This window comes from Phalacrocorax aristotelis, chromosome 10, assembly GCF_949628215.1.
Source record: "Phalacrocorax aristotelis chromosome 10, bGulAri2.1, whole genome shotgun sequence".
NCBI lineage: Eukaryota > Metazoa > Chordata > Aves > Suliformes > Phalacrocoracidae > Phalacrocorax > Phalacrocorax aristotelis.
Genome location: NC_134285.1, coordinates 6,776,481 through 6,792,960, shown reverse-complemented (window position 1 = coordinate 6,792,960; position 16,480 = coordinate 6,776,481). Strand labels below are relative to the sequence as shown.

Below are 16,480 nucleotides of genomic sequence, written 5' to 3'. Positions count from 1 at the left end.
AGTTTTTAGTTTTCCCTTCTTTAAGCGCATTTGAACTACACGAAGTAAAATACTATATCTGGGAAACATCCTCAGAAAGCTGAAATTTATTATAAAGTTATAAAATATTAAATAGCATGAATGTGAAGACTGTTTTCTGGTAAGTACTTAACTCCTGATGATAGCTAGATGATGAAATACCGTTCAGTGCTCTGGACAAAAGGCTCCAACCATTGCCTAAGAGCAGTCCTTTAAAGGATGGACATTGTTGGATAATCCTAACCACACCACAGGGATTGTATAGGACAGGAAACACGTCAGCGATGCTGCTTGGAGATTATGTTCAGTTACTGCCGATTCATTTGTATTCCGGAAAAGTAAAAACAAAAGCTTTCAGTTTCTCAGAAACTGATAATTTTTCAGAGGTTATGGGTAGGATTACTTAAACCTTTACAACCTCAAATATTTGCCCAAGTGTAGGAATTCTGACATTACAAGAAAGATTAATACAGTATTTTACATTTCAGTCTCTCATATACTGCAAGCTGGCCCCACCTTTTAACTTGGCAGGCATAGTATGAACAGAAAGGACAAATTCACCCCCCAAATTACATGAAGTGTTTTCAAGGGTCGATGCTGGACATGGCCACCAAGAGCCGAGTTTCACAAAGAATATTATGTGCACTGCTTTATGACTGGATGAAAGAATATTTTTCTTCTAAAGGCTGGTGACAGAATGCAGGAAGACTGCCCTGCCAAACCTTTATAGAGGAAGAGCTCTGGCTACCAGGGAAAAACTCCCCATTTTAAGAGCTCTTCTTTCTAGACTTTAAATAAACAAAAGTTTTCTTTAAACCAGGCTCTCTGTTTGCAGGAGTTAACCATTCAAGTGGTGACAGGGGACCAAAAGCAGTGAAATCTTAGAGACTAGGTCCTCTTGCTACTGAAAGTAGTCTTTTCACAACTTGCTATTTTTAAACTGCCTTCTGAACACTATGCCCATTTGCTCAGCTCCATCTGTTGGAAGTGAAGGATAATGTATTCACTGTGCTTCAGAAAGTAAAAATCAAACGTATTTGCTTTAACTGCTGACACAAAAGGCAGAGTGGATGATAGTGGGGGATCAGAGCCAGAAAGAGGAAAACAAGAGAAAAAAAGTGAGGCCACATGAAGTTAAGGAAAGATTCGCAACATGTGAATGGTGGTCAATTAAAGTAAAGTGAGGGGGGGTAGAGGTAAAGGAGGGACAAAATATTGGAGCATGACAACACAGGGAAAGATAACGCAAGTAGCATATTGCAGATTTCACTAATTAATTAATATTAGGAGAAATGGTAATAGGCCTGGGTTCTGCCATAGCTTCAACATATGTGAGCTTTGACGCACTATGTATTACTCTCAGTTACCAGTGAGTAAATAGAAATAACAAAGTCAGTTTATGTCATCGTATGTTGTGAGAAAAAAAAAAATCATTCAGGTCTTGAGGTGTTTGCACTCTAAGCTGACAGAACCCACAGAAAGAGTAAAGGACTTGGGCCCCCCACCAAGCAAAGCATAAACATGACATGCATTTTGAAAAAAATGTCCTTGCAGTAAATCCAAGAACCAGACAAGAACTGAGGGAGTACCAGTTTTTCTCATAGCAGAGAAAAATTACATAATAAATTCCTTATTTTTTTTATGATGGTAATGCAAAGCACTTTGAAAACCATGCTGTGGTTGGCAGCGTGGAGATTCTGATATAAAAGATGTGAGAAATAAACCACCCTCTAGTGCTCTGCTGCTCCCAAGGAACTTATCTTTTTACTTTAAATTAAATGAGTGTTACCAAAAGTCTATAAAAAATTGCCAATGTGTTCATCTTATCACAGCAACAGTTGTGAGCTCCTTCATCCCATTATTATTCTAAGCATATATTTACTTTAGTGCAAGGAACAAACAATGCTTTGGCAATGTTCTGAAACTCCAAAGGCTTACAATTTCTAAGAATTGCTTTACATGATCGATGAGCACCTTACAGTCATAAGACTTTCTAAAACTATCCATTCTGATGTAAACAAATATATAGAGAGGTTATGCCATCTGTGACTACATTCAATCAACCAGGTGCAGAGACTTCAGAGGAGTCAGACGTTTCTGACAGGGTCCAATTTATAATCTCAGCTAGAAAAAACATAATGCAGCGACTTCATGAGGTGATGAGCAATACATCTTGTAATGTGCTATATATCCTCAAATTTCACTGAAATAGTTATGAAGAGACAAAATATTGAAAAAAATTAGATTGTAGTATAAGTTCATAAATCAGAAATATGTATCTAGGGTGACCATGTTAGAGAGAAGAACGTACTCTTATTAGCTTGTATGAAGTATTAGGCATATTCGATTGCTGACATCTGCACACAACCTTTCCTACCACAATCCGAAATCAAAACTGCCATTTGCTCTCTTTCAAATACTTAGTAAGAAACCAGAACGAAATAAGAAAACAGTGTGACATTATTATTATGTTGGTGGTTTTTCTTTTTTAAAGCAGAACGATAACTTATAGAAATAATTTAAGGGGGGAAAAATTAATGTCTACAGTGTTAACTTTAATCTTATTCACCAAACCAAAAATATTTCAGAATAAGCTACAATCTGCTAGCAGGTATTTTTTCTTCTGTGATTAAACTGAATTACTGAATTCAAGCAAGCATCATGCTCATACTGACTAACCATAGCAAAGCTGCAGTTCGTTGTTTTGGTCAGATTTGGTTTGTGTGGTTTGTGTCATTTTCTGGAAGTTCCCTTTAAAACAGCGCACCCAGAAATTTTTCCTTAAGTCAGAATTTAAATATTTACACTGATTATAATTATAGACATACAGTTGCACTGTTATTTCCCCTCAATTGAGTATTTTAATTCTAGGTTGAAGAGATTACTTTTATTTCGTTTATATCCCTCCCCGGATGAGGTAAGTTGAGAGACACACACTTTTGTTAGAATAGCAATGTCGAGGTGGAGAGTTGTTACAACATCATTGTTATCATTAAACAGTAATGTTAAATAATGGTCTGTCAATAAAAGAGAGTTACAACCCAGCTGAAACTATTTCAGGCATTCATCTTGACATCTGTAACAAATGAGGCCTAAACACATCAATAGCCTCTCCATAACACTGTGCTGGTCCATCATTAAAATATCGCAACATGCAAACTGGTGGATACAGAAAGAAAAACCAAGATGATACATGCACTTTCTTACACAGTAGGTTGCAACCGCTGGAATATACTTCATTAAGTCTAATATTCCTTACTTTGTCTTAAATGCCCAGAGTAGCTAAACAAAAAATACCTTGCTATGGTCAAAGATGAACCCAGTATCAGTACCAAAGCTATACTCTGAGCAAATTTAACCAGGTTTTGGCACCTTGGTTTTCCTGTAATTTGATGTAAGGCTTTATGATTTCCTGTGAAACTGTCTCTTTTGTTTCCTTTGCAATTATGCTACCATAAAAGTTGAATGTTGCTAAGCTATTCTGAGATTCTTTGCAAGCACAGTGAATGTGGTTAGTTGGCTCAGGGTGTGAAAGCTGTTGAGAAGATAATGGAAACCTTCACAGTGCCGGAACTAAATTAAAATCTTCGATCCTGCAAAAGACCTGATGGGACTAGAAGATAGTCTCACTAGAGACTGGTGAAAGAGCTTCTCAAAACATAAATACTTCTTAACCTCCTGAAACTACTGTGTGGAATGATAATGACAAGCTTTCTGCAGATGCTCAGATGGTTCCACATCCTCTTTCTGCACAGTAGATCACTTTCAGTCATAGAGCAAGAGGGAAGTAGAGAGTATTGCAGCTACCTGATTAATGAGACATCTACATTTTTCCCCCCAAGTTCTTCAGTATTAAGCCTAGAACACAATTTAGAAATCAGACTGCTCAGCTTTATTTCAAAAGAGATACTTCGAAATGAAAATCTAGAAGGGGGAAATCACTAGTATGAAGAAATAAAAGAGGCCAACCAGTTGACTACAGTTGTGAGGTTTTGCGTGTGTGGTTTGGGTTTTTTTCCTTTTAACTATTCTCACTTTTCAGTTTGAGTACTTAATACAAACCTGAGTCCTTCTTAGTGGTTCATATTAAAAATGAGCTGAACAGAAACAAAAGCTCTACTGCAAGCATTTAGGATATATTTCCTCAATTAAGATGACAACAGTATTTCCTCCCAAGACCTATCATCTCTGAAAAGATTTTTCACTTAATTTTTCTTACGATTGTTCATATTTAACAATCTATTTTTAAGCTTCAACATTATATTGACTCTTCACTTCCTTCCAAGACTTCCACCAGTTTTGCCCATCAGTGCTTTCCTGCATGGCGTACTCCAGTTCAGTACTTAGAACACAGCCAGAGTCCAACCAGCCAAATTCTCCCCTCCTGTGTGTGAGTGCACCTGTAACAAAAACTTCCCTGGATGCATCAGTCCTTCCTGTAGTAAAGCCTCTCCAAAAATATCCTTTCATTGAAAGGAATAAACTCCGTCTTTAAAAGGGGACAAAGAACACTGCTGAATCAAAACATAACTCCATGGTTTTATATAAATGAAATTATAATTATATAAGATTATATATACACTTAATCAAAGCCACTTTGATAAGTCCACTTTCTAATTAAAACCAGTATTAGAATTCCAATTTTGAGGAGAGATTAGAAATATCAGAAATGTGAAGTAGTGTCAGAGGTAACAACCATAAATGAACTGTCAAACAGTATTAAGACACTGACTTATCTATAATGAACACTGCTTAAAAACATTAATCTCTCTTTATGAACTTTTACCAATTTAAAGTTCCTTTCACTTTAAGAGTTAACCTCACTAGAACCCCTTTATGGAAAATGCGTTATGTACAACTAAGTACATCGCTCTTATTACTAATACAACTGTACAGAAACTTCTATAAGAACTCCACTGTCTGGTCTTTGCCTGATGCACCACGTACATTCCTTGTACAGACCACCTTTGCGTACAATGGAACAAAGTAAAAACACCAAACTCTAATACAAAATGGAAAGCCTTGTGAATAAAGAAGGGTTTTTTTCAAAAAAAACCAACATTCTACGCTGTAAAAATGCCTGTATGTTTAACTTTTTCTGGTACTAAGGACCACGCTTAATCAGACATTCAAAATTTATTAGAATAGTGACTTCATTTTTACGTTTGAAAGTATTTATCCTTTGTAACTGAAAAAAAAGTATGCTATCCTCTGCATCAATCAGTACAAGGTGCACAGAAGTTTTCTTTTAGAAATCGAGTTAATGATCCTTTAAGATGGTCTGTAATATTTATATACCCATATCTGTTACACTCAATTTTCCTTGAGTACATACCATGTTCTCCTACAAAGCTTTTTGGCTTCAAAAAGGATCCTCCGAATGTTTGTAGGGTAGCAGAATTATTATATCAACATAGCATAGAGTCATTACATCTAACAGCCTTAAAATTTCCTATTTTGAGGAATCTATAATTCAGCTGTAAAAAATGTTCCTTGCTAAAACTTTATCAATAGACTTTTAATGCACCGGTAATAATTTTCTCAAAGTCAAGCATGTAGAAAAGCATTATTTTTTGCAGATTTATGCAAGAGCTACATCTAAAAATGACAGCATTATTAATGTATAAAGATGTTTTAGTATGAAAGCAGTTTGTTCATAACAGTTCTTAAACATTCACATTAATTTTATATGGGCTCCTCAGTACAGACTGCAGTTATGAAAGGCTTTTTTCATAACAGAAAGGAAGCAAAACCAAAACAAAGGAAGGAATGCAACTCTTGCCTCATATTGTGATTATCTCTGCATTTTCCTCAGCATGGGGTGTGAGCCTTGAGACTGTCAGCTGGGTTCAAATGATACAAAATTCCCACCCTTGCGACAGTACAGTGAAGCTATTTTGTGGCTGTAGCCGCAACCCCCACACTGGAATTGCCCTGTGTACTGCCTTATCGTTCTGTGGCAAGATGGTGAGGAAAAGCGGCTCCACCTAATCACAGAGCCAACTCCTTCCTCACCCACCGAACGGCCAACTCGCCCGTTTATTCTACAGGAGACATGACTGCGCAGAATCCTGGCTGTTGTCTACAAAGCTGAGCTGCAGTAAAGTCCTGTCGGCATCAAGTGAGGAAAAGGGAGGGGACAGTGGTGGGAGCAGGAACCAGGTAAAAAAAATAAAAAGCCAGATTTCTCTGGCAAAAGATAATACGCAGGTTAGCTTGAAATTAACATAAGAACATAATAATCACAGAAAAAAATCACTACATTTATTCTGAACAAATGGTTCATACTCCTGACTGGACTTAATATTTAACACACAAATTAGAGATGTTACAAACTGTACTTTAAAACCTGTTTCACCTTCCTTTTCCATTTCAGTTTCAAACTCCGCTGAACAGGAAATAAGGGCAGTACAGAAGGAAGGAAGGATGACACCTCACAGCATGACATGGATCAGCTACCCGAGCAAGAACTTGACTTTCATCCCCGCAGAAGAAATCGAAGCCTTCATAGCGTCACAAAACATCATATCAAGACTTATGCACTGTTACATTGCCTTTTTTGTACCAACAGGATTAATAGCTGGCATATGCATTTTGATCATTTTCATAAAGAATTATTTGCAGCACAAAGCCATAGAAAACTTAGACTTACTCCTTCTACACTTCACCATCAGCAATATTACAATGATTTTTTTATCATTTACTGTCATTACTAGACCTGACTATTTAAAAGTAACCCGCCTCACATGTAATGTACTGTCATTTTTTTTCAACTTCAGTTATTTCAATTCTCAGTATGTTTTGATTTTGACACTTCTCATACTATTACTTAAGAGATTTCCAACAGGGACTACTCTTCGCAATGCAACCCAAAGACCCATATTGTGTGTTGGATTTGTACTTATATATACCTTCTGTTTGTCACTGACTGAGGCAGTACTGGTTGGCACAGACAACTATTCCTTGGAAACAGACTGCCAGTTAGATCCATTATTTGCATGGCCTGAATATGAGATCATTAAATTCACCTTTGGATTTGGAATCCCGTCATACCTTCAGATACTCTGTTTTACCATTCTCTTCGCTAAAGAAGCACCTGCTGAAGCAACGGCCTTACAACAGCACATCCGTACTTACCCTGCTGCATACATTATAAGCATAACAACATTTATATGCCGTCTATTTTATAATGTTATGATTCTCTTCAGGACAACGTTCAAATTACAGAAGAGCATTGGAACTCAAAAGAATGAGCTTGTGATGAATATCGCAGAAATAGTGTTGTTCTGTGAGAGCTGTGTTAGCTTGCTATTTATACTTTGTTTTCATAAACCATGCAAGGATGAAGTACTTAAAGTCATACAGAAGTGCCGAAGGGAAAACACTGCCGACAATCACCTTGAAATACCAGTAACAACTACAACACTTGAAAGTGGGTCTCAGTAATACTTGCTGTTCTGAAGAACTGTCAATCCACTTTACTTTTTAGGGTTTTTTTGTGGGCTTTGGTTTGGTTCTTTACTTCTTCAAAAAAGGATAACTGTTCCTCCTTTAGAACCCAAACTTGGACTATCTTACAGCTAGCAGTACTAGAAGAAAAAAAATATTTAGTTCTAGTATTTGCAGTGATCTATGAGAAAACATGTATGGTCTGGGGTTGTTTGGGGTGTTTTTCATATATATATGGGTTTTTTTGTAAGCGCCTATTTTCTGCAAGTATTACTTCAAAGCCAAGTAGAAAGAAAAGTACTGTTGCCATAGAAGCATGCTTTTGTAATAATATCAATGCCCCGGCAAAGATCCAAACAAAAACATAGCAGAAAGCAACTTTGAACAAAGGTAAAAATCCACAGCCAAAGCATTTTCTCAGGTGTGCTTCCTCTTTTGACTTCTTGCCCTACAAACAGCTTATTTTTATAACATTGGTAAAGCCCAGTAGCAGCAACAGTGAAGTAAGGCTTAAGAATCCATTATAATCCTGAAACAGTATTTAATACTATAAGTCTACTGTACCACTTGATTATATTATATATATACACACACATCCCCAAACTGAGCATTTCTTCCCTTTTTCCATTTTCCTCTTAGATTTTTATTGTAACCCTTAAGGTTTTTGTCTGAATTCTTATGCCACAAAAAAAAATTCAAATTAATGGAAATGCTGGTCCATGAAGGAAAGCTTCAGGTCCTTTGTGAGGCACTGAACTGGAAAGACCAACAGGATGGATAATTAAAACTTTGTGCAAGAATGAAAGCTTTTTGCTAATGTACTCTCAGCTTCAACTTTGCATTAAGACTAATGACAATTATTGATTTAATCCATTCTTGATGAGTCCATTCAGAGGTATGAAGTCACATGCCTTGGAAGAGTCACATTCATTAATATACTAACTAAAAAACCAGGAAAGTCAGCCCAGAACAGTATAACTGAAGCATGTTTTTAAAAAGGCAACTAAGGTACTTAATGCTTTCCTTTGCCTCAGTCTTTAATAGTCAGACCAGTTGTCACCAGGGTATTCAGCCCCTCGAGCTGAAAGGCAGGGATGGAAACAGAATAAACCCCTCATAATCCAGGAGGAAGCAGTTTATGACCTGCTGAGCCGCCTGGACACTCACAAGTCTATGGGACCGGATGGGACCCACCCGAGAGTACTGAGGGAGCTGGCAGAGGAGCTCACCAAGCCACTCTCCATCATTTACCAGCAGTCCTGGTTAACAGGGGAGGACCCAGACGACTGAGGCTTGCCGATGTGATGCCCATCTACAAGAACAGCTGGAAGGAGGATCCGGGGAACTACAGGCCTGTCAGTCTGACCTCAGCACAGGGGAAGATTATGGAGCGGTTCATCTTGAGTGCGCACACCAGGCACATGCAGGACAAGCAGGGGATCAGGCCCAGCCAGCATGGGTCCATGAAAGGCAGGTCCTGCCTGACCAACCTGATCTCCTCCTATGACCAGGTGACCTTCCTAGTGGGTGAGGGAAAGGCTGTGGGTGTTGTCTGCCTGGACTTTAGCAAAGCCTTTGACACTGTCTCCCACAGCATCCTCCGGGAGAAGCTGGTGGCTCATGGCTTAGATGGGGTTATTCTTTGCTGGGTAGAAAACTGGCTGGATGGCCGAGCCCAGAGAGTTGTGGTGAACGGAGCTAAATCCAGCTGGTGGCCAGTCACGAGCAGGGTCCCTGAGGGCTCAGTCTTGTTCAATATCTTTATCAATTATCTGGATGAGGGGATCGAGTGCACTCTCAGTAAGTTTGCAGACAACAGCAAATTGGGCAGGAGTGTTGATCTGCCTGAGGGTAGGAAGGCTCTGCAGAGGGACCTGGACAGGCTGGATCGATGGGCCAAGGCCAGTTGTATGAGGTTTAACAAGGCCAAGTGCTGGGTCCTGCACTTGATTCACAACAGCCCCATGCAACGCTACAGGCTTGGGGAAGAGCAACTGGAAAGCTGCCCAGCAGAGAAGGACCTGGGGGTGCTGGTCAGCACATGGCTGAGCGTGAGCCAGCAGAGCGTGCCCAGGTGGCCAAGAAGGCCAACAGCATCCCAGCTTGTATCAAGAACGGTGTGGCCAGCAGGAGCAGGGCAGTGATCATGCCCCTGTGCTCGGCACTGGTGAGGCCGCACCTCGAGTACTGTGTTCAGTTTTGGGCCCCTCAGGACAAGAAGGACATTGAGGTGCTGGAGCGTGTCCAGGGATGTGCAACGGAACTGGGGAAGGGTCTGGAAAGTGAGTCTGATGGGGAGCGGCTGAGGGAGCTGGGGGTGTTTAGCCTGGAGAAGAGGAGGCTGAGGGGAGACCTTATCGCTCTCTGCAACTACCTGCAAGGAGGTGGTAGTGAGGTGGGGGCTGGTCTTTTCTCCCAAGTAACCAGTGATAGGATGAGAGGAAATGGCCTCAAGCTGCCTCAGGGGAGGTTAGATTGGATATTAGGAAAAATGTCATCACTGAAAGAGTGGTCAGGCATTGGAACAGGCTGCCCAGAGAGGTGGGGGAGTCACCATCCCTGGAGGTGTTCAAAAAAAACTTGTAGACGTGGCACTTCAGGGAATGGCTTAGGAGGCCTGGGGGTGTTGGGCTGACAGTTGGCCTTGATGATCCTAGAGCTCTTTTCCAACCTTAATAATTCTGTGATTCTAAAAGCAAAGCCCCAGTTCCAAACTGAAATCAGGGCTCTGCTGGAGACAAGATAGGAGCATTATAGGTTTAAATGAAAAGTCATGGGTAAATGGTGCTCAATGGGGGAACAAATCTGCATCAGAGAATAAAACAGCTGTGCTATAGGAGTTCAGATGTAGCCCTGCAGAATCAGTAGCCAGTGCAGGGTGAGATGTAGGTGCAAAGTTTTAAACGCTTGCTTTGAGCACATTGTTACTGTAATTGAATTTGGCCAGGAGCCATCTTATACATTTAGTTTCAGTTTCAGCTTTTCCTCACAGAGGTGGAGAGAATGGAAACAGGGAAGGCACAGAATTTTGCTACATCTTGGATAAAGACGAAGACTTAGATTGCAAAGTTATAAAAATACAGTGGTGTGATGTGGAAGGCTCAAGTGACTGATAGGGTTCTGAGAAAAGCCGCTTTGATGCTTACATATGTGCCTTTGCATGATACCCAGATGCTAACAAAACTGATAGGTATTTTTTTGCAGTTGTATGCTTTGGAAGGTCTTCTTGACAGGGTCCAGATTTGCATGGCGAGCTGGTGTAAATCAGCATAGGCTGCCTAGGACAGAGAAAAGTGAGCACTGATAGATCAAGAGGAATATCTTCCCCAAAACAACAGCCAAGTGCATAAATGGAAAAATAAAGGACATTTGTTCAATAATAATACAGTATATAGATCTAGTATCTAGATCTGTGGATCTAGTCTTAGACATCCAAGTTGCGCAACTTATGGGCCATGACTGCATCGCATGCAAATGAAGGGCAATACATAGTCTCACTAACTAGGACCATAAGGACGAACATTTCTGCAAGATGTAAAAATCAACTGGTAAGATGTCTGCATTGTATTATGTCAGCTTGTTTTCCTGTTCAATTTTGTTCTGCTGCCAGCATGAACAGATGGGTAATTAAAGAACACTACGTATAAACAGACTATTATAGAACCTGGTGAGAAAGGAAGTACGTAGGTAAGAATCATCTCTCTGAATACAAGAGCCCATTTCATACTTGTGAAAGGATTTCTCAGCTGGCATCAGAGGTTTTGTACTGTACCTGAGAAGAGAGAGATTAAACAACATGGACTGAAGATCAGCCCTGCAAAAAGAAGTTTGAAGAGATGAGTTGTAAGAGCTGTACATCATTGAAAAAGCTGACAGGCTGAGTGAAAGAGTATGTCAGAAGATGCAAGCTGTTTATCCCAATTCAGACAGAGTATCATAGTTTCAGCTGCACCGCGGGTAAGGAGGTTATTTTCTAGGATGGTAACGATGCACAAAGGATTCCTCTTTATTCACCGCTTCCATATATTTTATATTTGAAGATGAAAGAATAAATACGGTGTTGAGTCCTGAGTTACTGTTAAAGGCGTTTAAAAGAAAACCTAGTCAGTAAATGTTGGCTCTAGTAAAGGTTGGCTGGGACCTGGAATCTGCTTTAATGGTGAGTGAATCATAATAATGCACCTGTAAGGAGCCTGAAGATTCAACATGGGTGGAAGGATGCTTCATGATACTCTCAGAAAGGTACACAGCTAATGCAGAACTATAACCAAACCTCACAGAGAAATAAAACCTGTAGGGGCCTACTGCCAGATCTAGGATTTGGGAACAAGTACATCTTGTCAAGAATGAACTGCTATGTATAAGTATGAGTACTCCTGGGTATAGCTTCTGGTTGCAATCTGAGAGACGCGAGTGAATGTTCTCTGGTCTCTTCCCTGTCCACAGCTACTGTCATGGGAAAAAACAGGCTATCTTCTGGATGGCTGGTTATAATGTCATAAAGAAATCTCTGTGTACAATGAAAAGACTTTGCAACAGAATAGGAGAAAACAGAGATAAACAGGAGAGAAGAGGTTGAAAAATGCAGAACAATAATTCAAATAGTTACAAATATAACTTAAAGCAATACAGAAACGTTTCATTAAATCATTTTTGATAAAGTTACTCAGAGCTTACATTAAAATTCAAGACAATGAACATACAGTCCTAGATAAAAATCTATTTGCATCCAGCTAGAATATGAGGGCAAACACCCCTATGTGCAATAGGGGAAGGAACAGAAACAGTCCCCAAAAGGCATTCTAAAATAGTCTTATATGAGGGAGAAAAAAGCAGTTTTGGCTAAGATTAAGAGTTTTTGAATTATTAGTAATTTGAAGTGTATTTTTAGGAACAAAATAAAATCCTCCTGCTTGGAGAGATTTTTCCTTTTCCACTATACCAGCAACAGCTTTGTTGAACGCTTACTTCTTCCAGGCTTCACCTAGTTTAGAACAGGATGTTCCAGAAGAAATAGAGCATATATTTTCATAGGCATGCTGTCAAAATTAACTGAAGGGATACACTGGAAAATTCAAGGAAGAATATATTACTTCTGTACTGGTAATATTCGTATCTTTCTAAGACTTTGGCCTGCTTTTGAAAAAAACCGTTCCATTGAGTAAAAGAGGAGAAATGAGCAGGCTGCTCAAGTTTAAGCATGAATTTCTGAGTTGGTAACATGCTTTGGAAAAGAACATGTAGAGACTAAGGACTCATCTTTACTGAAACAGCTGGCTCAAATTTGATCTGATCCCATTGCAAAACAACATCTGAGCTGCAGAGAGACTGGATTTGCACACTTGAATCATAACTCAAGCTGCTACACCCCTACATGTATTACTAAACCTGGCCTTAGTTACATTCTAATTGCAAACTTACAGACCATGAAAGGGCTACAGCATTATTTATCTTGATTTTGAGGTAGTTGCAGAAGACTTGGGGTAGGGTGAAAGCTCAAGCAATTCAGCCAAAATAAGTACTCTATATAATGTTTACACCGTATATGTTGCACAGCAAATTGATTCATAAATTGGCTAGAATGAAAGAATGCGTTTCACTTCCACGGCACAAGTGTCCATCAAAGGACTGCGAGACTCAACTATTAAGGTAAGGACGATTGAAGCTTTGCGAATTTTATTTTTTTTTTAATCGCATTTGGATAGAACCTGAAGTCCTGTGATGAATCATCTTTCACTGTACAACATTTTGTGATCCAATTTTGTAAAATTTGCATATTATCCCCCAAGAGTTTTGTGATATACACTTTAAGAAAAACAAAAAGTTTTTACTAGAAGAGTTTGAATGTGTACAGGTGTTGTCCCTGCAAAAGAAAAGGCTGAACTTTTAAAAATTATTTTTAGTAAGAAAAATGCATTCTCAGAATTATCAGCAGCTGAAAAGCCTAAACACAAAATACACTCTGTCCAAGGTTTTCTGCAGGTATAGAACACAATTAATTCCAACTCAGTTAAACTAAGTTTGATTATTTGCAAGAAAGAGAAAGTTACTGAGGCTGGACAGGATAAAGTATGAGGGTGCTCTAGAACAGGGTAATGGACACAGACAGATGTCATTCAGTGGCTGAAAGAGGTCAGAGTCAGTACTATACCAGCTACTAGGAGGAAAATTAACTTTATCCCAGCTGAAACCAGGACACCATGCTAACAAAAAGATGAGAATTTGGAGGACATCAATCTACCTGCGAAACTTCATGAACTTTACAACAGCATCTGTATTTCCTCTGGAGATAATATCAGTAGGCATTCTCATACAAATCTTATTTCTTCTGCATATGGTTATATTACACTGTAAGCATTCCAACACAATTTTATGCTTCCTTCCCGCTCCATGCAATACAGTACTTTACTTTTTTCAGCTTCATACACCCTAGCCCTGATATAACTACTCCAGGACTCAACAGCTTCATACCCACAGCACTTCTACACTTCTGACAGAATCTAACAGCTCCTACATCCCACAGGGTTTATCCCACTTATCACCCCGCTGGAAAGGCTGCTGTATAGTGGTGGCTTAAGAGCTGTGATACACCAGACCGCTTGTGTTGTTCTCTCCTTTACTTACATCTCCCACTTTCTTCCTCCTCAGCTGTCACCTTTTTGCCACACAATAGCAGGCACATATGTTGAAGCCTGCTGAATTACATAGAATATCTTCTATTATACCCCACTTTAAGCCTCCTGGTGCACCCAAGTACATCATAGACAATTACACTAGCATTCCTTAAGGACTCTATAGTGTTGGACATGTTTATTGATCTATATACAGCGTCCTAGAAGTTGACTACTACAGATCTAAAAAACACTGCTAGGAAAACTTTAAATGCTGGATTATCAAGGTCTGACATTATATGAACACTGTCGCACCAGTTGCTTTCATGCATATTCTCAGCAACCACCAAGGTACAACAGGGAGACCTGTAATACTTAATCACAACTGTGACTAGTTATGGATCATTAAGGCACTCCCTATAAAGTCCCATGGAATATCAGCAACTGACAGGGAAAGAGAAAGGGCACAATGTTCAGCAGCTGCTAAAATTACTTATAAGCATTTTATGGAATATGGAAGTGACAAACAGTGAGATTAAGATAGATTAATCAGTAACAATAATCTAAGTGCATAAACAAGAGCCTGAAGATATTCTCATCCATTTTAGGAAACAGGATTCAGAGAATTCACGTGATCATCTCATAAAATATTTAGTGAAATGCAGAACTCACTAATTACAATAGAATAATACTAGATTTGGCCTTTTATGCTTCATAGTTCTACCAGCAGGAAAAAGCTACCTCATGGGTCTTTCAAAAGATAATTTCCTAACAATCCTGGAAGCATGGCAAAGTGACATATTTCTTATAATGAATTCAAGCAGGAAAATCAGCACTCAGAATTACACATTTTAATATCAAATCAGCTGATATTCACAGCTAGAAAAACAAGGACAGACAGACCAGCCAATTATCAAATCCAGGCCCCCATAATTACAAACAAGTAACACCCCGAAGCTAACATTATGCATAAAGCAAAGTAAAAAAATCCTTCTGGCCCTTACAAGATCAGTGAAAGCTCTGAAGGACAGAATTAAGTACAGCAAAACCACATGATCAACAAACAACAATAAAGACTTTATAATCCTGTTCTTTACCACAGAGAAAAATTAAGACCTTCAAAGCTGGTATCACAAGATTTTTCTAACATTACAATTATTCAAGTGCTATAATGCAATCATATTTGTACACTTCTCAAAGCAAAATACTTCAGGCTGTCTGCCCTCATAACCCTGTAGAAAGACACTCCAGAAAGCCATTCCACACACAGTGGAAGTCTTCTGGTCAGAAAATCTTTACCAGCACGAATTTGCACAAACTTTCTTTTAACCTAAATAATAATTTATATCAAAACTATTTATGAAGAGCCATTGTGTAAGAACATCCTAAAAATCATTTTTAGTAACACTGCCAAAATGCTGTGTTCCTATGCACAGTGTGTTACAATAGACCAGCAAATAATATATTTGCCTCAATGGCACTAGAGGACAAAGTGCTTTCTACTCCCAAAGCCACTTGTGTAAAGAACTTTTGCTTCGCTTTTCTACAGATGAGATCTTTTGTAACCTAAAAATATTTTGCCATTGTTATAGATGTAATACATCCATTATAATGACATGTTAATTGTTTCCTCCACACTTCTGAAACTGTAATACTGGCTCTTGAAATCCTAAATGCCGAGATCCAACTCATCTTATTCCAGTAGCAGCAGAATGCTGCATCAATATAGAGCATATCCATTAATGGCACTCAATATGCATGTATCAGATCAATATAATCATAAAAAGGAACTTACACAAATAACTTTTCTCTCTTGTGAGAAAAAAGGTTTACTTTCCGTTCTAAGACTTCTGGCCACCGGTAGGTGGTGTTTCTGGAAACGTCAAGTAGTTTCGCCCCCCCCCGCAGATGAAATGCAAAACTCCACCTGCAATACTGGTGTTTTTATGCAAGACTGAGGTTCCACGTTCTCTGCAAAATAAGCTTATTTTATCCATGTGATTTTGACATGAGTAATTCTAAGAAGTGTGATGATGATGATGTGTACCTGAAAATTAAAATACAAAGAGGCAAAATGGGATCGACTTGAAGGTAAGAAAACTCAAATGTATGCTGTCAGTTTAGCAAGTGACCCTTCTCAGCTGCTAGATTTCCCTCAGTTGAATAGTTCTCTTTATATTGCCCAGAGCTTCTAAAAAATACCGCATTTAACAGTAATTATTGCTTTATAGCTATGTAAAATACGCATAGCTATGATTTGCAAATAAATATTCTTGATCAGCTGAGCTGTAGGTTTGAACGGACTATATAATTTGAAAAAAATGCCTTCTGAAAGGCAGAAAGGAGGGTAAAATGAACATTAGGCAAAATAAAACTGACAAATCTGAGAGAAAAGATGCTTG

General features: G+C 38.9%; 2 protein-coding genes across 5 annotated transcripts in view; one reads left to right on the top strand and one right to left on the bottom strand.

Moving 5' to 3' along the window:
- CHLSN (cholesin) overlaps positions 1 to 16,480 on the bottom strand; it is a 140,751-nt gene that overhangs the window by 105,068 nt on the left and 19,203 nt on the right. The gene's annotated exons all lie outside the window — the stretch shown is intronic.
- GPER1 (G protein-coupled estrogen receptor 1) overlaps positions 1 to 16,480 on the top strand; it is a 29,641-nt gene that overhangs the window by 7,237 nt on the left and 5,924 nt on the right. The window contains exon 2 of the mRNA XM_075104923.1: positions 6,395 to 16,169. The gene's annotated coding sequence lies outside the window, so the exon portion shown is untranslated. The remainder of the gene's footprint in view (positions 1 to 6,394; positions 16,170 to 16,480) is intronic.